Source organism: Haemaphysalis longicornis, unplaced genomic scaffold (genome assembly GCF_048455015.1).
Source record: "Haemaphysalis longicornis isolate Haplotype H1 unplaced genomic scaffold, Haemaphysalis longicornis Haplotype H1 scaffold_5, whole genome shotgun sequence".
Lineage (NCBI taxonomy): Eukaryota > Metazoa > Arthropoda > Arachnida > Ixodida > Ixodidae > Haemaphysalis > Haemaphysalis longicornis.
Window position 1 is genome coordinate 196,410,362 of NW_027526385.1, and position 25,370 is coordinate 196,435,731.

The 25,370-nt window shown below is 47.1% G+C and overlaps 1 long non-coding RNA gene across 1 annotated transcript; it reads left to right on the forward strand.

Moving 5' to 3' along the window:
* Window positions 1–14,138: 14,138 nt before the first annotated feature.
* On the forward strand, window positions 14,139–24,941 carry LOC144139586 (uncharacterized). Its single transcript, XR_013316284.1, has 3 exons — window positions 14,139–14,265; window positions 18,457–18,514; window positions 24,714–24,941. It is a non-coding gene; the product is annotated as an uncharacterized LOC144139586 (long non-coding RNA).
* Window positions 24,942–25,370: the final 429 nt, after the last annotated feature.

The following is a 25,370-nucleotide window of genomic DNA, read 5'->3' on the forward strand; positions in this document are numbered from 1 at the left end:
CAGAAAAAGAACGTACCTGCCTTGTGTGGGCCACCCAAAAATTGGCCTGCTACCTTTACGGAACTTCTTTTGTCTTCGTCACTGACCACTGCCCACTAACGTGGCTGTCGCAAATTTCGGGAAAGAATCCGCGACTACTACGCTGGAGCCTTGCGCTTCAGGAGCTTAACTTCACTGTGAAGTATAAGAAGGGTTCTGCCAACGCCAATGTTGACACATTAAGCAGAGCCTTTTAGCTTTTTCGCTTTTGCTTTCTTTTGTTTTCAGTTGGGGAACGTTTGTCTGTAGTGATTTTGAGTAGTGTTTTAAGTAATTCAGTCTAAGTTTTTAGCTATGAGCAAGAGTATTAGTGTGGTTGCCATATGTAAAAAAAAAAAAAGGCGTAGGTGCATTGTAGCACCTTTGAAAGAGCAGCCTGGTTGCCGAAAACTCATTGCCGGCTCTTGCTGGTTCGGGAGGTTGGTCTTTGTGGTTTCAATGGTGCTGAAAGAATGCTGCTACTGTGATCTCTCCCGTCGAGCAGCTGATACTACACGACGTCCGAGATCTTCCCGTCGGCGGAGGAGCTGTTATGACTCACCGGCGCCATGTTTGCGCGGGTCAGTCACCCGCCGGTCGACCTCCCCACCGCTTGTCGACGGAAACGAAAGGAAGCCGACACCGCGGCGGCGGCCACTGATTGACAGCGGCTTTTGAGCGGTGTTTAGTGTTGTTGCCCAAAAGGGATTAAGGAGCCGCCGCTCGTCCCCCGGCCTGAGCAACTGAACGCGTGTGCGCGTGAAAGCCCAGACGGCGACGACCGGACAATGGGACCCAGTGGCGGCGGCAGCACAGCGAAGAAGGCATGGCAATGGTCAAGCCATTAACCCTTCCGAGTGATTCCACGAACCTTGTTAGCTCCCTGGGAAGTATGTGTGAGAACCCCACCGTGGGAACGCAGCGCGCGGCGGACACCAAAAAGATACGAGGCGCTCGCGCGTCTTCCGTTCTTCCCCTTCTACTACAGCAACACCGACTAGATGCTCCTGACGAGTGGCAAGGGTGTGTGTGTGTGTGTGTGTGTGCCGTGCATCTGTCGACATACCTGAAAGGCGTGTCCCTACCCGAGGGCGGTGCTTCACAGCGAGGAACTTACACCTCACCATTGGTCCGCATTGTTTTGTATGGGGATCCCCAACCTAGGGAACTAGGGATCGGGGGTCAACAAAAAGGGCGTGCTGCGGCCCGCCAAGATCGGTCTTCTGTCTTCATCTCGACAACTCACTGTAAAAATGTAAATAAACCCGTTGAGTTTGCTCTAAGCTCTCCCCTAGTCCTGGCTCGACGAAGTGACGGCGACCGGCCCCGCTACCAGCAGACTGCGGTCGCTACAACTCGCTACAAGACGCGACAGGCTTCAGCACCGGCGTGCAAGGGCACACACGCACCAGTGGCTTCGTCCCACTGGCCCCGTCACCATCTTCACGGCGCTGCGCTCAGGGAACCACCCCAGCGACAACGGACACCCGACTGCTTCAAGGTTCCAGGACGACGCAACAACAAAAAGTGCGGTAGGGAAATGGCCTTGAAGAACATGTAGATAGAGCGCGAGGACTCTGTTGTAGTTATGAACTGAAAGCTATTTAGGGTTTTTGCTGTATGAGGGGTATTTCCATCACTTTTATTGTCCTTTTGTTTTACGTTCGCAATACCTTTGCAAACCTTAAAGTATCGTCTCAGCTTGATCCCTTTGTGTCCGGAGCCCATTCTTCTACCGAGGTGACGCGTGACAGCTATCAATGTCGAGAGTGCAAGTCCGAAATAGCATTCGATAGTGTGACGATTCATGGAAAAGGCAGGACTAAAAATGAGAGGGAAACACTTGAAGCGTTCTTCTCGCAAGGACTCGGTTTCCTACAATATTGAGCGGTGATTATACAAAAACAGGAAAAGTTAAGTGAACACTGGCGTTTTTCAATCGGATCACGCGTACGTGTTTGCGCATGAGTTTGCTTGCTTGTTCACTTGGTGTATCGGTTTCTTCAATTACATGTCCCTTGCTAGGCCAGAGTGTGTGTTGTTTCGTACCTCCGTTGTGTTTACGTCTATTTTCGCTGTTTTTCGCGCCCGTCCTTGCTAACAGTAGTTTACGTTTAATATCGATGCGACAGCATTCTTCCTCTGCTTATTCACGGTTGATGCTGGGCCTGTGGCCTCAATTCACTCGGTCTTAGCCGAGATGCGTCAGAGAACGTCAGAGTGAACGGGTTTGCCGGGAGTGTCCACTAGGGCCGAACGAGCCCCTCCGGCACGAGTGCTTTGCTCTGCTAAAACACGTATCTCCTCTGTTGCAACTAAACCTGCAATGTGAGTAGTAAAATGTGCCCCATAGAGTCACTCTTTTGTACCACAAATACGGTACTGCGAAGATCAACGGACCTATTTTCGGCATCTATACATCACCACGTAATCTGTAAAGCTCTTTTAGGGGCGAAGCCCCATAGGGGCTTGGGTTGTCGGCGTCTCCCGTCGTCGTAGTCGTCGTCGTCGGTTCACGTATTCACGGTACTAAAACACCGGGACACTCGTTTTCCAACGCCTCGCGTTAGAACGTTTCCTCTCCGAGGGCAAAAAACGCGTAAAAATGAACTCACCGGGACACTCGTTTTTCAACGCCTCGTGCTAGAACACTTCGTGATTCAAGTACACAAGACTTTTACAGCAAAGCTGCATACCTCTGCCCCCAACGGTTTCGTCTCCATGGGCAAAAACGCCAATGCGCAAAGTACGCACTGATGGACTGAATACGCCACCCTCCTCAGGTTTCACGTTAGTGGAGGTGGCCCGGATTTTCCAAAGCGGTTGAGTAAGTAAAAAAACAACCGCGAAAATTTTACTTTGGCAACAAAATGTAGAGGCACTAACCAGGCCCCCGAAACACCAACACCTAGGACAGACGGGGAGTTGCGCCACTTTCAATTTCGCGCTGGGAAGAACTGTAGCGAGAGCTGCGAAGTTTAAGACAATGGTTTAGCCCGGTAGACAGCTAGACCATAGGGGCTCCGAGTTATGGTAATAAATAAAACAGGAAGCTCCCGAGAAATCGGTGAGTGGTCTCTGACTTAATATTGCATATAAATTTACTAGAGCTCTCTGCTCTTAAGGAAGGAATGGTTTACATCCTGCGTCATGTGCCGCACCAGTGCAAGGAGCATCTTTACGAACTCCAAGCCAGCTCTGCAAATTCTATCGAGAAGAAGTAGACTCCCCCGCCCCCCCCCCTTCCCCCCCCCCCCCACACACACACTAAATCGCAGCCTGCGACATCTCGTACCTTCACCACCTAGCCTGCTCTGCTGCATACAACATTAAATTGCAGTTGGTACCTGAACAGAGTGGCATCGAAGGAAGCCAAAAAGCCGACTAAGCGGCCCGAAACAGCCTTCTGCACCGGAAACACCGCAAAGAGAAGCTTCTGTCATGGCTCACCACTTCACGGTTACTGAAAGAAACCGTTTATGGAATAACTTGCAAAACACCGGCGTGCCTTATACCCACGATCTACCCGGAATCAAAGTCAACACTCCCGAGACTGCTCCCCGGTAAGCTGGTAACGTTAAATTATTGTGTATGCCTCAACTGTGCATACATTAACTACCTATTTCGCCTTGGCGCGACGCCAAATCCGCACTGCGATAATAGTTCTAGTGCTGGAACAGCTAAACACCTTTTATCAAAATGTGTGGCCTACATACATGGTAACGAGATCACACTTTCTTGAAAACAGAACGCTTAGAACAGATATGAATAACTGTCTACATTATTTTAGGACCACTGACTTCTCCCTTGAAGCAGCGCCAAGTTCTAAGGAGTTCTGTTATTTGTATGACAGTGGCCTAATTTCAAATTTGTAAATTATGTGGCCCGCACCCAGAACAAAAGACAAATGCATGAAGTCCGTTATCGCGCCAAGTCCACGACAGACTTTTACTTTCTTTTTCTTTCCTGCCAGAATCTTTCTTAGGCCCTTTGTTCCTCCTTATCCAATCCTCAGCAGAGAAACTAGTTGGCGACTGTAAGCGCCGGCAAACCTGTCTGCTTCTTCAATAAGGAGCTTTCTCTCTATCTCTAGAGCCGGGCGAAGAGGAACAAGACAGAATAAAAGAGAAAACAGCAGAGGCTAGCTCTTGAAGAAACGGGTGGCAACCAATGGCGCCGCGTGAGCGCGATAGGTGAGAATCATAGCCAAAAACTGCAACCTCACATCTATGGCACAGCCTTCCCAAGTTATCCCAACTGTTAGTTGAAGCTTTCGATGATCGGATGTCCAGTTGCAACGCCTAAAGCGCCTCGGTTTGCATATAACGGCAGCAAGAGGAATGGCTCTCTCACCTAGGTAGCATATCAACAAAGAAACTTCACAAAGAGGTAGCCTCAGTCCGAATGGAGCGCTATACTGCACAAACTTTAAGGAGTGCTACTGCAGTGGTTTCGCTACACGCGTTGTGGGTAGAACGAAAACGTTTGAAAGGCCAAACACCAAAAAGCCGAGACGAGTCCGCACTACTGAGCATCGTTGGGCGAATACGTGGATATGAAGATAAGGGATGGAAGACGCTACGAAGACAATTACGTACCGGTCGGTGCGCACGACACTTCGACCCGCTAATCTCAATGCGAGGAATCAGCAGTATTGACTCACATGATTCTAGATTCGGTGGGTATAAATTCAATTAACTCATTACTTGTTACACCAATAACAAAAAAACCAGAAGGGGCATTTCTGCACATCCCGCCTTCTCACCCTATCTCAGATGCCTGGATTGTTGTGTGACTCAGTATGATCCACATTATGGCTAGCACCTCACTTGCCAAGCTACAGCTTCCACCTATGGTTTCAATTATTCACCTTAAAAGTTAGGCATTCCTTTTCAGTGCAGAGCATTTTAGGGGCTCGCCTTGTCGTCGTAGCTCGCTCGCTCGACCCAAGTAGAGCCACAGGGAGTTCTGTCGTAGTCGTAGCGGCTCTCGTCGCGGCGTAACCTAGAGGCTTCGAAAGCCAAGCCGTTTATATAGTCATGAGCATTCGAAACTCGTGAAATGTTGGCGCTTGTCATACATCACCCTGTTGTTTAGCGCAAAAAAACTGTAGGTATAGTTGACACAAAATATGCGCAATTAACTGGCAGCGCCCGCGTTCCTTCCGTTAGCAACGCCCGTTGGGTTGGTTTTTACGATGGTAAGCAAAAAAATTAAGCCCATCTCCCCTAACGGGAACCCTGGTGTGATGCGATGCTGAGGGGGGTTCAAGCGCCATCGGAGAGCAACCGTCGACCGAAAGGCCGCCGGAGAGCGGCACACCGGTTATATGCGCAGCGCGCCCGAAGGGGAGGAGACCGCGGAGAGAGAGAGTACTGCACATGCGATGATGATGATGATGATGATTCTTATTGGTTTCCCCTTTGAAGCGGGGTGATGACATGTCATCTTACCAAAAAGGACTAATATAACCATGTTTTACACTCTTGGTTTAATACTAGCGCTGCTTATGGCAGGCCCTAAGGCTTATTAGGCCCGAAATACTTTCTTTTCCCTGTTACAGGTGGTAACTGTCCTAGGCAATATTCCCCTCTCTGCTTTTCATCCACCAGCATTCCAATCTTCTTTTCGTCCCCTCGACAGCCTTGAAGTTAACTTCCTCACTGATACCCTTAAATCCTAGGGCTTCTGAAAGCCCAATATTCCCTTCATGTAGATTTGGATGGATACCCTCACATTCTAACACTATGTGCCGCATAGTTTCTGTTTCTTTTCCGCAGACCACACATACCCCATCATTTTGTGAATACTTCCCCACAAAACTCTTAGTTCGCAGGCACCCTGCTCTAGCCTCAAAAAGCAAAGCACTGCCCTGGGAATTATCGTAGAAATTTTCCTTTCTGATGTTCATCTTCTCAGCACTGTACATCTCTAACGACGTTTTAGCTTCCATTTTTTCCCTCCATTTATTCGTTTCAATCTGCCTTGCCTCTTTTTTGGTTACCTTGGCTGTTTTGGATTCCCCACTGTTCTTTCCGTATTTCATCGTTAGCCGTCTAGTCTTCCTTAACCACTGCGTGTCCACGCTTTTCAAGTATAGGTACCTAAAAACCTTAGCTGCCCACCTTCGTTGATCCATTGCCCTCAACCTCATCTCAAAGCATATTTTACTTTGAGCTTCTCTAACTTCAAACGACGCCCAGCCCATATCTCCCTGAACTGCTTCGTTAGTTGTTTTTCCATGCGCGCCTAAGGCCAAACGTCCTACCGTTCTCTGGTTTACTTCAAGGCCTGATAAAACGTCTGATTTTAAGCAGAGTACCGCATTCGCAAACGTGAGGCCTGGAACCATTACTCCTTTCCACATTCCTCTTACTACTTCATATTTGTTATACCCCCACAGAGCTCTATGCTTCATTATAGCTGCGTTTCGCTTTCCCTTAACCTTAAGTAACTCCTCGTGAGTACTTAAGTAGTTATCCCCTTCGTTTATCCACACTCCCAAATATTTATATTCCTTCACTCTAGGTAATTCGCCTTGCTGGATAGACACTACGTCGGTGGTAGCGTCATTGAAAACCATTATTCCTGATTTTTCTGCACTGAAATTTAACCCGAGGTCAGTGGCTTCCTGGCCGCAAATATTTATTAGCTGCTGCATATCGGTTTGGTTATCAGCTAAAAGAACAATGTCGTCTGCGTATAACATTCCCGGAATATGCTGCTGTACCACTTCGCCTTGCAGCATATGGGTTAGGCTAAACCCTACTTTACTTTCTTCCAGTTTCTTTTCTAACCCTGCCATGTAAAGCATGAACAGTATTGGGCTCAAAGGGCATCCCTGTTTCAGCCCCCGATGGATGTTGACCTGCTGGGCGCATTTCTGTCCTTCCCAAGTAAGGTGCACTCTATTGTCTTTATAGATTGCTATAAGGAACTGTATTAACTCGTCATCTAATCCCTGGAGTTTCAGCATTCTCCACAGCCGTTCTCTGTTTACGTTGTCATATGCCCCTTTAATGTCCAAGAACGTAATCCATAGTGGTCTATTCTGTGCTTTCGCAATTTCAATGCATTGCGTTATCACGAACAGATTGTCATCCAGTCGCCTGTCTTGTCTAAATCCATTCTGCAGTTCCCCAAGTATTTCATTTTCTTCCATCCATGCTTGGATTTCTGATTTTATCGCCTGCATTACGAATCTATACACCACTGATGTTACTGTGAGTGGTCTGTATGAATCAATACTTGCTTTGTCTCCTCTACCTTTATATATTAAATTCATCCTAGTTTCTAACCAGTCCTCTGGTATTTGTTTGGTTTCTATCACCTTATCTATTTCCCTCATAAACGATTCCTTACTTTTAGGTCCAAGTAGGTTTATCAGTTGCATTGGTATTCCATCCGGGCCCACTGCTGTCTGGGGGGAAACCTTTTGTTCTGCATTTTTCCAATCAAGGTTGCTCAAACTTATTTCCCTTTCCGCAGTCTTTTGTGGCGCTGATGTTATCGGTGCAGGTTTCTCTAACACTATTGTCCTAAACTTCTCACTAATCACTCGATGAATATGCGCCAACGCGTGCTCTCCTTCTAAATGTTCCCCCTCCTCATCAATCAGGAATTTTTGATGGTTATCGTTTTTTGAGCGTAGTGATTTTACATGGTTCCAAAACTTCTTGGATGCGCTTTTGTCCTTCTTCCGTATTTCTGCCATCCATTGTTCGCTTTTCTGCTTGATCTTTGCTTGCACCATTTTCTGCACTTCTAGTTTTTTCCCACGGTAGACATCCCACTTTTCCTTCACTACCTCCGGTTCCATACCAGTTCTTTTTGCTTCTCTATGTTCTCTAGACGCCTTCCTTCGCTGGTCAATAGCCTCTTTTATTTCCTTATTCCACCAGCTTTTCGGCTTTCTCTTCCCTTTCCATCGGTTTCGTTCCTTTGCTTCATTCATCTTACCCTTTATGAACGCAATCATTTCGTCGTAATCCCAATTTTTGCCTGGGTATTTATTGATTTCATCTTCCAATCTATCAGCGATGATCTTTAACTGCTCCTTATTCAAATTATTTCCTCCTATTGTACCTATTTCTGCATTCGTCCGGGTTGCTCCTCCAAAGTGCAAGCTAAGCCGCTTGTGGTCGCTTCCTAAGCTGTCTGTTCCGTTTTCATCTATCCTCATTTCCCGCAGCCTTCCGTATACTGTCTCGGATACTAAACTGTAGTCTATGCTGGACTGTCTGTTACCGCTTTCCCACGTTATTTGTCCGTCACACTTGCTTTCCGTGTTTACTATTACAAGCCGATTTTCCTGGCATAGATCTATCACTAGAGAACCGTTGTGGTCTGTGTATCCATCCAAACCTTCTATATGGGCATTCATATCTCCAACTATGATTATTTCGCCCGAATCTTTGAAATCGTTTATATCTCTTCTCAAGCAGTTTGCCATTTCCTCATTTTCCTCCCTAGCACTACTTCCGGTCCACAGATACACCACTCCTAACCATGTATTTTTTTTCCCCTGTATGGTGCCTCTAACCCATAGATTTACGGTGGGTGGTGCCTCTAACCCATGCCTCTAACCCATAGTGGAGCGCGCTAGGCCGCACACCCGCAGATGTTGAGAGAGAGTGTTCGATCTCACCTGGGCACGCGCCGGCGTCAGTGCGGCTATGACGCAACTATGTCTGTCGCAGCTATGACGCAACACAATCCAACACAATCCACTTTAATCCAATCCAATCCAAATCCAATCCAAGCCAAGCCAAGCCAAGCCAATCGAATCCAATCCAATGCCCCTCTCGAGAGAGTGTTCGCTATAGGAGAGGAGAGGAGTGAGCGGAGGAGAGTGCGTACGCCGACGACGACGGAAGCACTCAGGAAGGAGAGGGCCGCCGACAAGAGATGCTCTCAGCGTCGCATCTAAAAAAAGTGGAAGTGTGGAAAAGCAAGCACAAAAAGAACAGAACTCCCGCTGGCGCAGTTTCAGCCAGGGGTTGCGGAAGCGCTGCGAAGGCGGTAAATTTGAAAGTACTTGGACAAACCTCCGTTTAATTCACCAGGAGAGGAATGAGACAAGGCGGCGAAGAGCATGATGCGTGGTAGGAGTGAGCGGATAACGGCGCCACAGCCCATTATGGTGAATCACTGCTCTGCACTTCCGATAGCTTTCTCGTTGAGTGGAACGGCTTTCATTTTTTCGGTCTTGTTATCTGCTCCTCAGAAGTTATCTTTGTTTTGTGACACAAACAGGCCTACTGCCAGAGGGAACCACGGTTCCTCTTAAACAAAAGGGGTAATATATGTCATTCGCCTCTTTGCGGCAAGAATTACGTCAAACAAGCTGCTTGTTTCAATTACAAGCAGAAAAAAGACGATTAAATTTTGCGGCGCGCATAAAGTGCCTTGTTAGCAGGCATGTGTAGCAGGCATTATAGCCGTGAGATCATGCAGTTTACAAACCGTGGCTTTAAAGTTTGGTGTTGTCGGTTGTCATGTGAATGCACTAACGTGACAAGTCTACACAGCAAAGCCTGAAGTGAAACTGAGAGGTGCACTTTTCATCTTTCAGTCACAAAGAGAAACACGTTAATCAAAGTAATTTGTAATTTTCTATATTTTTCCTTGACGTAACTCTACGGCTAGCTGTGGCCGCCTACGCCTGACTGGTCTGCTGCGACTTGTGTGATAAAATGTGCGCTGAAATGTGTAACATCTTTATCATGTGTGCATTCTTATAGAGGGAGTTAAGGTAGGCATCGAAGAGCGGCCACAACCATTCTAAAACATAAAGTGCATGGAGATCGCAAATCAAATCGTGTCAAGCTGCAAGTGGAGAAAACCCTTCCTGAACAAGGAGCGAAGCAAAAAGCTTTAGGAGTGCAAATTGACTGATGCGCATTCGCCTTCAAAACCCTTAAAAAGTGCTTACGCGCCCTTGGACTGTTCTCGGATTATGCATAAGTAGTGATGACACCACTCCTGTGGTCGTAGTGGGTGACGTAAGTCTGGATATGTCGGAATTGAAGGAGGAGTTGTTAACGAGGTTGCCATTAGAGACATTTCGTTTGCTGTGCCAAGCCGATCTGGCCGAACCGACCACCCAGCGACATGTCTGTATCGATTTCAGGTTATCGAAAAAATGTTTCTCCAGTTGCGAGTGTGCCAATGAGCAAAACTTTTAGCCACAACAAACATCGTCACCGTCGCACTAAGTGATAACCAACTTACAGCTCACGCTGTCCCTCCTCGCTCCCAGTACGTCATTGTTTTGAATATTTTTTGTGCTGTTAGCTTCATCAACTTCATCGAATTGAGCAAAACCTTGCCGCCGCTATGGCGCGGTTCCAGCTGACACCGACTGATGGCATACCTTCGCATTCCCCTAAAAAATTGCTGGCGAAGATACACCTGTATTTCAACCAACCTCGTCATGTTCAGGAAGTGGCCTTGTGTTTTTGGTGGTGTTGCCTGTACGGTGGAAAAAATGCGGCCTCCGTAGATAACACAGTAGACCCTCGCCCCCTGTAGGGTTCGAACTCTGCTTGTCTGGGTAATACTTTTAAGGCAAACAAGTGGACGGACCGCAAGGTTACATTCTACAAATTCTTAAGCCATGACAGCCCCGCCTGCCCGAATGAAACATGCCTGGCATCAAGCTCAGTAGTACATACATTCCCTCAATCAAGAAAACCTAAAAACCCGAACATCAACTGGAGTTGACAATCGCAATTTGTGACATTTTTGCAGAACTACGCATCAAGGGATAAGTAATACCCAGGCCCGATCCTTGTTGCTCTAATGTGCCACGCATTGCGCCGTGAACATCGGCCATGATTATTTTTGTTCTCTTGTTAAATCGGCACAGTTCACAGGACCGAACTTTTTAGCCCATTATGCGAACAGCGCCAAGACGAAAGACTTTGAAAACGTGGGAGACAGGACCGCAACTGTAATTTATTGCACAGGAAAAACATAGCCGCAAGAAAATTACAATTAACGGAGTAGGCATCCTTTGCGTATTGTAACAGGCAAGCGGAAGGTATAACAGAAGTTGAACGTGTGCAGACATAATTAAACGGTACTGGCCAGAAAGCCATCCTCTCTATCAGCCAGCCTAACAGAGGGCTTGCTAGCGCACCTGCTGTGTCTCGCAATGTGAAACACCTCCACTACATCGCGGGTGAGCCGGTCCTTGTGTTGAAACAGCACCTCAGTGTCTTCGAAGCTCCGGTCTCATCCGCACGTTACCGCAGTGAGCGGATATATGAGCACTTTTGCCCTTCTTGAGTTTGTTCCTTCGCTCGCGCAGGCGCGTGGTGAGGCCTCGGCCAGTGTGGGCCACATACACCGAGCCACATGATAGGGGTATGCAGTAGACGACCCCCAGCCGGCACTGAACAAAAGACCCGTTTACAGATTTACCGACTTCCATTTGCCCGCTTACAAACCATGGGCGGCACTTCTTGTCTCGAGTTATTGATGACCTACTTCGTCCCGGCCGGACCACGCACAACCTTACCACCGCCTATCATCCACAGATAAACGGACTTACTGAACGCTTTTACGAGATGCTCAAGGATATGCTCGCCATGTACATGTCCGCCTACCTCTGTGACTGAGACGTACCGCTACCGTACGTTACTTTTGCTTACAATTCTTCTCGCCTCGACACTGCTGGCTATTGTTCTCCCTCTCTCCTTTTTGGGCGCGACCCTGACTTGCCATTCGACACCGCATTTCCTAACTTGGGCACGTTGACGACCGAATATGAATGAGACACGGTAGCGAGCTCTTATTTGGCCCGCCAGGTTGCCCGCGCCAGGATATCGACTGCACAAGCAGCCTAGAAGGGGCGCAATGACCAGCACCATCGGGATGTGTTTTTCACCCCTGGCATTTTAGTACTCCCGTGGATTCCCTCGAGCTATGTGTCATATCCTTTTTTCTTATTACCGTCATATTATTAAAAAAACTTCGTGCTTGTCAACATTGTTCAGGGAAACGAATCAATTAGCCATATCCGACTGAAAACATCAACAGATAACTGGCACTAGCCAGTGTTTTAGTAACTGCAAATTCATGTCCTCTTGGTGTTTGCGATGAGACATAAAAAGGAAAGCGATTAAAAAATATTTTGAGCCAGAAATACACAAAGATTTCGTGCCGGAGCACAGACGTAGCGGCGAAATTTCAAGTCCAGCAGCAACGAAAGGTTACAATAGATGACGCTCTAGCAGTGAACGCGGAAAAATTTAATTGACTTGAGGAAACCTCCCCCGCGTTCGTTGTACGAGGAGTGAGACGGTAGGGAACGAGAGTGGAGGGAGGGCGGGCGTGAGGAGAGACATTTACGCGGCAGGGGCGGCGGAGGAACATCGTCATTCGACGATATTTTCAGTGGAGTAAGCAGACACGCAGTCACTTTTTGTTTTGTTTTGCCCTTCATGCCGCCTTTCCTGGAGACCATTTTGAGCGCATTATTTCTAATTTCATGCCGTAAAAACTAATCTAACGTGTAGCCCAATAAAAAAAACGTAACTACTCTCGGTAATGAACTTATATTTTACGTCAAGTATGTCCGGATGGTCTTTCGCCAAATTGTTGTGGTATGTAACACCCGTGCCACACGTACACTAAAAATGGCAGTAGGTGCGTAATGCCTTGGGTCTAATTTCCTTGTTTTCGCTGCTACACGCACAGATTTAATGCCGTTCACTCTAATGCCAGTTTTGGTTTAAGGAGTTCCGCACAACTCATTCACCTTCACGAACGCCTTAAATCTGCCTACTCTCGAACTCGACGAGCACCAAATGAAACCAACGAAACTCTCAGCCCCTGAGTGTTGATGCGGAAACGTAGCTGAACTTGGAAATAATACGATTTTTTGCACTCCTGGTGGTGAAGTTTTGAAGAAAACGAAGTTCACTGAAACAGCGGCAAAAGCCAAAACATCGTGTTACTGGTCATGTTAATTTTTTTGGATCTGGCTACCGCTGCCAGGCGACGGCAGCTGCTGAAGCCACTTTCAGAAACAGCTCACACAAATTTTAAGAAAACACTATTTCACATAACGTTTCCTTTCACAAAAACAAACATTTTAACCCTTGTAAGAGGTTTTTCTTAGGGTTAAAGACTTCTAAAATACGAGTGAATTTCTCTTTTTGGCCAAGATCACCATCATGCTCAACACATTTAACGCCTTCGCATTTTCGCTTGTAGTACGGCCCGCCCAATTAATATAATTCGGTATCTTAAGGCCCTAAACACTTAATGTCATTTTTTTCTATTCGTGTGGCACAGGTATAACACTCACGGCAGTGGTTGGAGTAGTTTGAGGTTGTCTTTCCTATAAATGCTTCACGTCCAAGCATCGCCTCAGTTGAGTTCCTTTTTTTAGCCGAGCGTTTGAATCGAGGGACCGAAGCAGACAGACGGACTAACGTTTTTGCACTGAAGCAGTCGCAGAAGTCTACAGTCTTTTAAGGTAGCGGAAGAGATATATAAATGCGGAAAAAACATTAGAAGAATAAAACGACCGTCACGTGCTGTGGCGAGAGTTCAAAAATGCAACTAATGAAGCATAAAGAAATCACTGGTTTGCGTTTCTGGCTCCAGCAAAAGCCATTGAATGCACTCCCAGGAGTGCAGTTGCTGGATTTCCCGGTGACGTGACCCGCGGGAAAATGAGCGGAAACTAAGCAACATCGTTATTTTTGTAGGTGACTTTCTGGCTCTTCACACACGATGCTTCGGATATTGTAAAAAAAAAATTGTGCGTCTTTTCTTCTGCAAGCAGTGGTTTTACTTTTGTTATAGTGTGAAAAAGTGCACTTTAGTCGCTACGTCTTCTGGTTAGGAAAACCCCCGTCCACGTTCAACCAGTCGTGAGGAATCCGCATTTTAGTTTTTAGAATCTGCCATCGTTGACAGCTCAATGCCAAAAGCTGGTCCGTCTATGCGATGTTACATGACATCTTTCATTATTGCGGTGTGTCCATGAACACTTGCTAAAGCAGAAAGTACAAAAATGTAAAATAAAGTGACCGTCCTCCTTTATTGGAGCAGTAGAATGTTGGCTCCGATTGCACGCACCTGTACACGCCATATATGTTATTCGTTATCCCGCTAGTTTTTTTTTTTTGTTCACTTTATAGATTCCTGAACATAAAAGCGCTAGGCCAAATAGATGCGTTCATTCGACTCCCTTCACCCTGGCACCATCCGCTGTCTCTGGATACAAAGGTAATATTCAATGTAACTAAACCCGCAATGCGTCTTTAGATGTGCAAAAATTTCGAATCGTGGATATCATGAGCATCGTTGGGGTAGACGGTTGCGAGATAATTTCTTGTACTGCAGTTTTCCACATAGCATAGCGGCGAGGGCCGATTTGTAACACGCTGTTCAGAATACGACACCAGAACCAATTCTGCTGTCTAAGGGTTGCACGATTGGATCAGTTAATGACGAAATTGCCGCCGTTCTCCCGCCTGCCGTAACTCCACAGTGTCCACCCAACTCGGTTTCTGCCTCCCCCACACCTCTTCTTGGTGCCGTCATCAGCCCCGATCTCACTCCATCCCAAAAAAAAGTCTCTTCTAGACGTGCTCTCTAAATACCAAGCTTCCTTCGACTCGTGCTCCCCCTCTCTTTCGCAGACTTCTACCACAGAGCACTGCATCGAAACTGATGGCCCCGACATAGCTCGCCGTCGTCCATACCATGTCTCACCATCAGAAAGAAAAATAATTGACGACAATGTGGCCGACATGCTCAAGCGCAAAATCATACGCCCCTCGGCAAGCCCGTGGTCTTCACCTGTCGTCTTGGTGGAGAAGAAGGATGGCTCAGTGCGCTTCTGCGTTGATTACAGGGCGCTAAATAAGATCACTCGGAAGGATGTGTACCCGATGCCTCGCATTGACGATGCTCTGGACTGCCTTCAAGGCGCTGAGTATTTTTCCAGTCTGGAACTACGGTCCGGTTACTGGCAAATTCCGCTGCGTGAGTCGGACAAAGAGAAGACGGCATTCGCTACGCCTGACGGCCTCTACGAGTTCAACGTGATGCCGTTCGGGCTGTGCAATGCTCCGGCCACGTTTGAACGGATGATGGATACAGTTCTCCGTGGCCTAAAATGGAAAACGTGCTTCTGCTACCTTGACGATATTGTCATCTTCTCGTCCACGTTCTCCGAGCACCTCAAGCGTCTGGAAGAAGTATTAGCGTGCCTTGCCCGCGCTGGGGTTCAGCTTAATGCAAAGAAATGCTGCTTTGCGAGTAAGACTATTAGGGTATTGGGACACGTGGTCAGCAAAGAGGGCATAGAACCTGATCCTGGCAAGATCGCCGCTGTAGTCGATTTCCCTCGTCCGCTCCACTTAAAAGATCTACGGAGCTTCCTCGGCTTGGCTTCTTACTTCCGTCGCTTCGTGCGTAACTTTGCCGCCATTTCTTCTCCTTTACACAAGCTTTTAAAGTCTGGCACGCCCTACGACTGGTCGAGCGAATGTGAAGCAGCCTTTCAAGCACTTAAGGACGCGCTCACATCTCGACCTGTTCTGCGCCACTTCGACGAAAAGAGCCCCACAATACTCCACACGGACGCCAGCGGTCATGGCCTTGGCGCTGTCCTTCTGCAGCGGGACGCCCAGAATCAGGAAAGAGTAGTTGCCTATGCCAGTCGTTCCCTGACAAGTGCTGAACAAAACTATACCATCACAGAGCAAGAGTGTCTGGCAGTAGTGTGGGCCGTTCAAAAATTCCGCCCATACCTTTATGGCCGCCACTTCACCATCGTAACTGACCACCACGCTCTGTGTTGGTTGTCTTCCCTCAAGAACTTGTCCGGACGCCTAGGCCGCTGGGTTCTCCGCCTGCAGCAGTATGATTTCGTCGTCACACATAAGTCCGGCCGGAAACATCTCGATGCCGACGCCCTGTCTCGATGCCCTCTGACCACCATTCCGTCACCTGCTGTGGAGGTCCCGAAAACCGTACTCCAAGTAGCACCCGTTACGTCTCCTGCCCTGGAAGACCCTCCAGAACTTCTTTCTTTGCAGAGGGCGGACGCATACTGTGGTCCTATCATTGGCTACCTTACCAGCCGCGTACAGCCTCCCAACAGTCGTGCTCGCCGTCAACTCGACAAGTTCGAGCTCCTGCATGGCACGCTTCACCGTCGCAACCACCACCCTACCAGCCACAAATGGGTCCCTGTAGTACCCCGTTCCCTTCGCACATCGATATTAGAAGCTTGTCACGACGATGCCACGGCTGGGCACCTTGGATTTGCGAAGACTTATGACAGGGTCCGCAGCCGCTACTTCTGGCCTGGGATCTCAACAACTGTCGCAAAATACGTTTCCTCGTGTGCATCTTGCCAGCGTCGCAAACGTTCGACGGCTCTCTCTGCCGGGTTGCTTCAGCCCTTACCTTGTCCCTTCGCGCCTTTCCAGACAGTCGGAATCGGCTTGTATGGACCTTTGCCCATCACGCAGTCCGGTCACCGGTGTATAGTGACGGCCGTCGATCACTTGACAAGATATGCTGAAACTGCACCTGTACGCTCCGGGACAGCCGCAGAAGTCGCCGAATTCATTCTACATCACATCATTTTGCAGCATGGTGCACCACGCATACTTCTTAGCGACCGCGGGCGAACCTTCCTGGCGACCATTGTTGAGGAGCTCCTGCGTGCCTCCAACATCGTGCACAAGACTACTTCCGGCTACCATCCCCAGACAAACGGCTTAACCGAACGTTTCCACCGAACTCTTTCTGACATGATCTCTATGTATATAAGCCCCGAGCATCGCAACTGGGACATTATCCTCCCCATCGTCACCTTTGCTTATAACACTGCACGTCAGCGTACTACTGGCTACTCTCCGTTCTTTCTCGTCTTCGGCCGCTCACCTTCCTATACCTTCGAGTCAACTTTCTTCTCCGCCCCTGTTTCCTCTGACGCACCAACCCATGAGCAGTACATTTCACGGCTCGCATATTGCCGAGAACAAGCACGCTTGCACACTGAAGCTCATCAGCAAGTCAGGAAGACAAGATGCGACTCGAAACATTCCTCCGTTCGTTTTCACCCTGGTGATGAAGTGCTCCTATGGACCCCTGAACGGAAGCCTGATCTTTGTGAGAAGTTTCTTCAGCGTTTCCTCGGCCCTTACGTCGTCTTCGAACAGACTTCTGCAGTTAATTACCGCATAGCACCGATAGGCCCCGTAACAGACCGTCGTCGCCGTGGCGTCGAAATAGTCCACGTATCTCGCCTCAAGCCCTTCAGGCGCCGGGCTCCAGAATGACTCGCGGCCAGGCGGCCGACTCCGCAAGGGGGGGGGGGGGGGCGAGTGTGAGAATCCTTGGGCAATCTACCGGCACCAGTTAGCACAGTCAGTCTTAGTGGGGAATCATCGGACTGCCATCAGTGCTTCCTCTTCATCTGTACATTATCATCATCATTAGCGAACGTGCTCTAGCACTTCGTCCTCATCTCTGTGAATACTCATCATCATGGTGTGTGTAATCGGACGTTCCCTGCTCGAACCTCCGAATAAACGGTCGCGCCGAACATCGGCCTCTCCGGTAAACCTTGTCCTCTCAATATATATATACAGTATTACATCGCTACGCACCACTCTTGCCTTAGCCGCGAAGAGGTGGCTTGCAGTACGTATTACATATATCAATAACTAAATATTTTGCCACCTTCTTGTGGGGCTCGGGGACACATATGCGGGCTTGATAACTGCGCTTGAAATTAATCCTCACCACATATTTGGGGCGTTTTTTGTTATATTGGCAACCTATACAGCCATCCCCGGCCGTGATTTCGGCTCCCCTCTCTTGCCGGATAGCCTGGGTCACTAATCATTCGATCACGAATGCTGCCCTGTTACAACCCGGCCTCTTACCAACTGTTATGCGAGGAAGTGCCACGTGACAAAAAGGCTGTATCCTTCTAAAACGTTCGCGTTGTGGCTTACACCCCAAGGATACAACACTTCGCCCATGAGGGCAACCCAGTAGCGCAGGGATAAAGAATTACATATACCACGAGATAATTCCTGATAAAACCGCCCTCATGGTAAAGCCATGTGGAATTTAAAAACTACGGCCAATTCGACCAGTGACCTCGTGGTAATTACAGGATGCTCCTAACCACTGAACCACGCCCCTGGGTTTATTACCATTCTCGGTTTACAGTTGTGCGCGAGTTTCTTATTCTTCGCCTTCAATTTACACCTTCGAAAACAGAATCAATGCTTCTACGTAACTTGAGCACTATTTGTCGTGGCAGATGCCAAACATCGTACTTGTCAGCATGCCTTTCGCAGTGGGAAAGACCAAGTTACGAAACACACCTTCGTTATTAGCAAGGCGAAATGTACCAGTGAATGTTTCGGTTTTGTCTCTCTGCAGTGTTCTAACAAGATGGGTCGCCTGGCGGAGCTTTTCTTTCTTCAATTGGTCTTCGTAGGTGAGAGTTCCTTCAGTCTTTTCGGCAAAAATTCGGTAAATCGTGCGCTACACATTTTTTTTTTATTGTTTCGCATGGAAGTAAATTATATGTTAACAATAAAGATGATGTAAGTTCCTCAAAATGCCCACTGTTTGGCACAAGCACCAATTCAATCACCAATAACATGACAAAATGACGGTGCCCCAGCGTACAGTTTGGAAGCAGACGAATGATTTCGCTGTTCATTACGTTGTACGCCATATAGTCGTTCGTCGGGAGTAAAGCGAGGTTCTTTTTGTGGGTACCATGACATCCCACTGTACCACCACGGTCACTCCTGCGCAGCAGGATTTCGCGACACTCACCTCCTAATTACAGAACAGCGTATCAGGCTCATTGTCACGATCCGTTGTCACTCCACGTCCACACGCACGAACAAACCTTTCCTAGAGAGCCAGCTGCACATCATATTTCATCGCATGATATTTCATCAAACATTCGGCGCGATTCCGCTGTGTGAAAGTGAATGACCAGCGCAGCTATTTGTGGGTTAACGTGGCAACGTCACTGAGGGCCCCGGGGCACCACAAACGATCGCACACCGCACAAGCGACGCCGAATCAGTTGGAAACGCACTCCCTCTCAAACCGTGCTGTCCCGCCAGGAGAGCTTTCTGCAGGCATTGACGTAAATCATAAATAATTAACTGGTACATGCAATGTTCTTTTATACAAAATAGACGTTGGCGCGATTTTTGGGATACCAAACCAAAAACGGCAAATAAACTATATTTTAGCCCCAAAATATAAAAAAAGAGCTTGGGCAGGAGCCTCGGGCTCGTGGCTGATGCGCCATAGGCAAAATTAACACAAGGTCTCAACGGGCGGAATGCCAGCCATGCAACGCGCGAAAATTGAATTGGCTTGAGCAAGCCTCCACCGCGTTTACCGTAGGAGAAGCGAGGCGGGAAGGGAACAGGTTCAAAAGTGAGCGGGGAAGAGAAGAAAGTCATTTAGGTGGAAAAAGCGGGAAAATACTATCATCTTTCAACGACATTTGCAGAGTAGCCAGCAGAATACGCGGCCAATTTTTTTCGTGATGACTAGGCGTTACTGTGCAATACACAATGTGAGAAGGCCAGCTTATAAAGACCAAGGTTACACCGGTCTGCTTTAAAGTCTAATTTATTTCTGAACAATCATGCATTGCTGGGAATTCATTTTTAAAGGTAATATACGCCGTCTTATAACGAAATATGAGGCGCCGAATGCGAACAGGTGGCATAAGAAATGGTTTCCGTGACATGAGAACACGGGCTGTCAGTCACAGCACGTTCAAGCAACACCGGCCCGGGACTTGAGAAAACAAGCGGCTTTTTTCATCCCTCACACACAAAAACGCGGTCGTCAGCCTATACCAGTTACGCTCTAAACAGCTCACACGTTCGTGCAACGCGTAAAGATAATACAGCTAAGGTTATAAATGCTTGTCAGTGTCTGAGCGAGGAAAATTAGCATGGCAGCTACTGTTTTTTTGTGTGTGGCGTTAGTATTATTCCAAATGCCTCAAATGACCTATTGCCCGATAAAACCCCAGGACGACGGCAAAAAATCCTGTAGTAGGCATCAGAAGCAAGAATACTGTTTCTTGGCAAGCGTTACACAGCACAATCGCGTTTCATAGCGCGAGCGTGAACTCAGTTCAAGGCCTGCCCGTCGACACCATAGAGTTTCTTACAATATACACTAAAGAGGAATCTGGCGCTACCGTCTCTCCCGCTCACAGCAAGGCTGTCTGTGTCGTCATGGACCGCTAATACACCATGCGCTCGCCTTAGTTTCATCATTGGCTTAGATTGAAACGTTTTAGTGACTGCAAATTTAAACAGTGTGCCACAAAAACGCAAAGAATAGTGTGCAATTATGGAAGTGGAAAATAAAACAGGCTGCTTTAAAACTAAGGAAAAAGGAAGTTAAGCGTATTTTTGCCGGAATGGTAGTGGCTTCTATTCTGGAAGCCAAGGTAGTAGTCATGAACAATGTTAATATTCGGGAGGGAAACTCATTAGAGAGACTGATTTTATTCATTTTACCATTATTTCCAATAAAAAGTTGTTTGAAGAGCTTGGAAAGTTTTTGAGCGTGCCTATGAAAACGTCACCTTCGTGGTGAACCGGTGCACCGACCGTCAGCTGCAGTTTAACCAAAAAAAACGTGGCGTTAAACAGTCATGGACGATAACAAGATAGGACGCATACAGGCGCCCGTATCTGTCTTATCTTGTCTTCGTCGAAGTACGTTTTGTTTCTTTTGTTTATCAACTACAAATTTCGAAGGGGGCATATTACCCACCCAGTCATACGTCCTTCCACTGCGACATGACCAACGTCAGTATACGATCACGCACTGCCTGCTGCTTCACCGAACACGGCTACCGCAGAGCAGGGAATATTGCGGCTTCCTCGTAGCTCGTAGAAGTGTTAATGCATAGTGAAGATAGCAAATCCCCAAAACTGCTTAAGAGTTCAATTGCCATGCCAAGCACAAGCCAAAAGGAGGGGTCTTCCCATAAACCCCCATGAACACATGGATTACCAGGCGCAGTTTCCTCTCTAGTATACTTACTAAGAAACTCTATGGTTGACACCAGTGCACCGTAGATGAAGAAAGCAAAAAAAAACGCATCAAACGTGCGAACTGACCGTCAGCATTGTTTACAAATCGTTACGCGGCGGCAGGAAAGCCCAGAATCGCACAACGTAGGACATAGACCGAAGTTATCGGGAAGCGTTGAGATGAATGCCAAAACGAACACTCCACTCGGCAAGATACGGAGCCTTCCGGCAATTGGACAAGGGAGCAAAGCGTTTCGGGCGTTTATTTGGACATTTATGCTTTCGCATTCAGAACACCAAACAAGTGCTTAAATGAACTCGGACTTTCTTTTGGCCAGACTTTATCCCTGAAGACAAAAAAGGCCCTTATGATCGAATATATTTAGCTTCTACCCCAGTAGACTTCGTAAAATGAGACGACGACGACGACGACGACGGCAGCATTGATTATCACTGCGCCAAGTGCGGTCCGCTTAGCAGCAGTGTCTGCAATCTTATCTCTGGGTTCATCTTCATGTTCTTTAAATGGCCTGGGATCATGATTTAAAGTTTTATCGCCACAAAACTGCATTGAGGAATAAATGCAGATTTGAAAAATGTCACCAGCAGTTGCAAAACAAGTAAGCTGGCTCTTCCTGGCACTGCATACAAAGAAAGCCCCAGTGTGCTTCCTTTCAAAGTTCAAGCGTACATTTGCAGTGTTACCCTACCCCGCATGCAAGGGAGCCTTGTTGAAGAAGCGATGCCAGAACAAAGAAGTCGTAATTTAGCCAAGCTATAGTAAAATACTGGAACGTGGGGACTCGTCGTGGTGCACAGACAACTTCGTTGTGGTGTCGCTCCGTCGGAAGCAGCGCCATCATTTTCGGCTGGTATGCGCCATTTTGTCTGAGCCTGCGGCCTGCTTATCATCTTCATTAAGACATAACAACCATCATCAACGCCATGCCTAGATGAAGACGATTAAGGGCGACATTTATGAGCACATATTTTTTTCGTAAACCGCCTGTCCCACTACGTTTAAGCGCGAGCCACAAGTTCGACTATGTGGAATAGATGGGGTCGAGTTGCTGTACCAAGTGTTCGTCGTGACAATATTGCTAAATAATAAATACCAACGGTGATATTGCCCCGGATATCCCATGCTTGTCGTTTATACGGATTTCGAGAGTACACTTCAAGGTATCTCGATTAGCATCTGTGCGCCTCACGTCCTTGTCGGTTCAGAGTAAACAAAGCATCTCATTTGCTGTGAGACAATTTGTCGTTAATAATTCATGTTGTGTCTGCCCTCGCGACTCGTGCCATGTTTTAGCAACAGCTGTACCTTTCTCCCATTGCGGAAAACAATGCAGGGGTGCAACCAACCCGAATGTTACATAAAATGGCGTACAAGCAGGGTATTCATAACAAAAACAGGCGATTCATAACCAAAAAGTTATTTTTGCCTGCATTATATTAGGACCAGTTTTTACAAACTGTAGTACCTCGTTGTGCAAAGTATGTTGCGTTCAAAATTCCTCCGCTGAGCTCCTGAGGAAGTGACCCTGCCTTCAATTATGAGGACGTCAAAACAAGTCAGGCAACAATAATACCCTCCTGAAACATTCCTTATATATGTAATTGCGGGAATAGGGAGTTCTTACCTAGCATGACACAAGGTCGCTATAAACCAAGGCGTTTCTTCAGAAAACACGTAAAAATGAAATAGCACATACCCTTCGAAAAATTTGACACTCTTTTTACTTCTGCCAACACGCGAAATCATTGTCCATGTGGATTCCGTGTATACAATATACATGCGGAAAAAGATTTCGCGTTGTTGGCTGTAGCTAACGCTTCGGCGCGCTATACTACGTATGAACTTCGTATTCCCACAATTCCGTATATACGGGACGTTTCAGTAGTGTATAACGTACAAAAGATAAGTTTAAGAATTTCCTTCGGTATTTCCAACTAATTTCGCAAAAATCCCTACATTCCACGCAAACAAAAAATCTAGATTATGTAATACTTTTTTGTCGTACGTTACCTTACTGTTTGCGCAAGTGACTAAGAAATTGGTCGCTCATCTGCTTTATTGGCTGCAAGTGACATCGAAAAGCCGTAGTCCTTGCCACTTCTGCCTCGTGAAACTCCACACGCTGTTCTTGTCTCCTGACCCTTCTCCCATAATGAATGCAACAGAAGTGTAATGCGAATTCATTTCACCGCGCTCGCACTAATCGGGCGCCATCTGTTGCGACCTTTTCTTTTAATTGTACCTGGAAGCGACCAAAAAGTAAAAAAAAAAGTCAAAAGTCATATCTGACACCATTTTCACCCGGTTTTAAAAACCAATTCCACGTCCATTTTTAAGTAAAGGGAGGGTGCTATGAGTATATACAGATGTTCCGCATCGAATATAACTAATACTTTCTTTTTTCCTAAACTGTAGATATTTAACACGTATGCCACCAGATTCAGTAGTTTGAAATGGCTTTGGCTTTTTAAGCGCTAAATTTTAAAATGACAGCGACTGCTAAAAGCATAAAAACCAGCTCATGAGCCGTAACTTCATTTTCAGCTGTTAAAAAGTTTATACGACTTAAAATAATCGCAATAAACTGAGATCGGTTAATCGGAACAAACTATCACTTACTTGGTCGTTTTTGTATTAGGAGACTGTAACATAATTTTCATTCCTCGGAACTATACTCGCTGAAGCCGTATGTTCTCAGTCTTCAGCAAAATACCCGGACAACCGCCTCAATGGATCTGAAAAAACATTCGGAGTGGCACTGTGTTCGGGAAGCGTAGTGCTGCGGTGCTACCCATCACTTTCCGGTTACCGTCACCGGCTGTTTACGGTTTTCTCACGCACTACGTACACTGTCCTTGTGTGTTGCAGCTTTGCTCAGGTATAATTACACCACGGCAGCGGTCTTGTTCGCTGTCGCATGAGAAATTTGGCCGATGAGTTAGCGTTTGATGGCAGCGCAGTATGGCCGAAAATGCCTGTGCATTACAAAGATGGAGACCATCCATTTCAAGCGTGGTCGCTACAGGAAAACGGCGCCTGCGACGGAGTACGCCGTACCTACCAGCATCCGGGCTACTTTTGTGCAGCCTGTCGAATACCAGTAGCGCTACGAAAAAGATGCTTGCGAACCCTGCAATAAGCAAACGTAAAGTTGTTCTCCGCTTGCCAATAAAACGTAGTTCCTCCTGTGTTTTTCAAGCACAAAAAACGTACCACTGCTTTTTTTCATTCCAGTACTACTTCGAGAAGAAAAGATTAATGGTTACTTCCTGGGGTACAGTTCGTGCCCACAGTAACTCTCTCCTTATTACCGATGCACCGCTTTGCCCTGAATTTGTCCTATTCCCCAGTAAATGGAACTCCGGATATAAAAGGAAGATATTCTCTGGTCCTTTAATGTCCCGTGTAAAGAGAGTCTGCTGAGTGCGGCCCGGTGCATGTCACGCGCAGGACCATCATGAATGTACTCGATCCATTTAAAAATGCTTAGTCAGCGGATACCATGTTTTTGTAACTGGTGTCTTTGTGAAGAAGTTTTTCCAGTTTTTACTATCATTTATTTTTGTTTTTGCTCTTTGCAGTGTCTCTTCTGGTGACCATGTCCAAAGCCGATTTCATCGAAGTGCTCAGCAAAGTTGTTAGCGTTGCTAACAAAATATTAAACGGCAACGAAGAAGAGACCAAACAGAAAACATGAAGTGCACGTGTCCAAGACCCGAGGTCAAGGAAATAAAAACAGTGTATAGGTTCTGGATGATGGGCCAATTTTACCTTTGTTGGACGAATGTGTGATCGAAACTGTCTACTAAACCGTATTTGTGGAAATTTCTTCCCTTGCATTCCCGTTGGCGCATTTTTGCCAGTATGCCAAACGTTTTGCGCAACTGATATCAACATCCATCTCATCGTCTGTTACCCGCCTAACACGAGCACCGATCTGAATCCTGTTCTAACATCCACACGTTGATGTTATGAATTCAGGAAAGAAAATAGATTCTGCCATACCGTCAGGTAACTTTATGTTGGGCCCTACGACGTCACTGGTGAAGGCAACGCCATCACGTGAAACTTTGAGTTCCGGTTGAAGACCTTAAACTTCTAAAGGTAACGTTAGGCCTAACTTCAGGGATTCACATGTGTAATGAGAATATAGGGTGAGCGCATAACCGTGTTCATTTCCAGGTAGTCTCAGCCAGTAAGAAAGCCACGCCGATGAATACCCGCTTTCACAGCCAGTT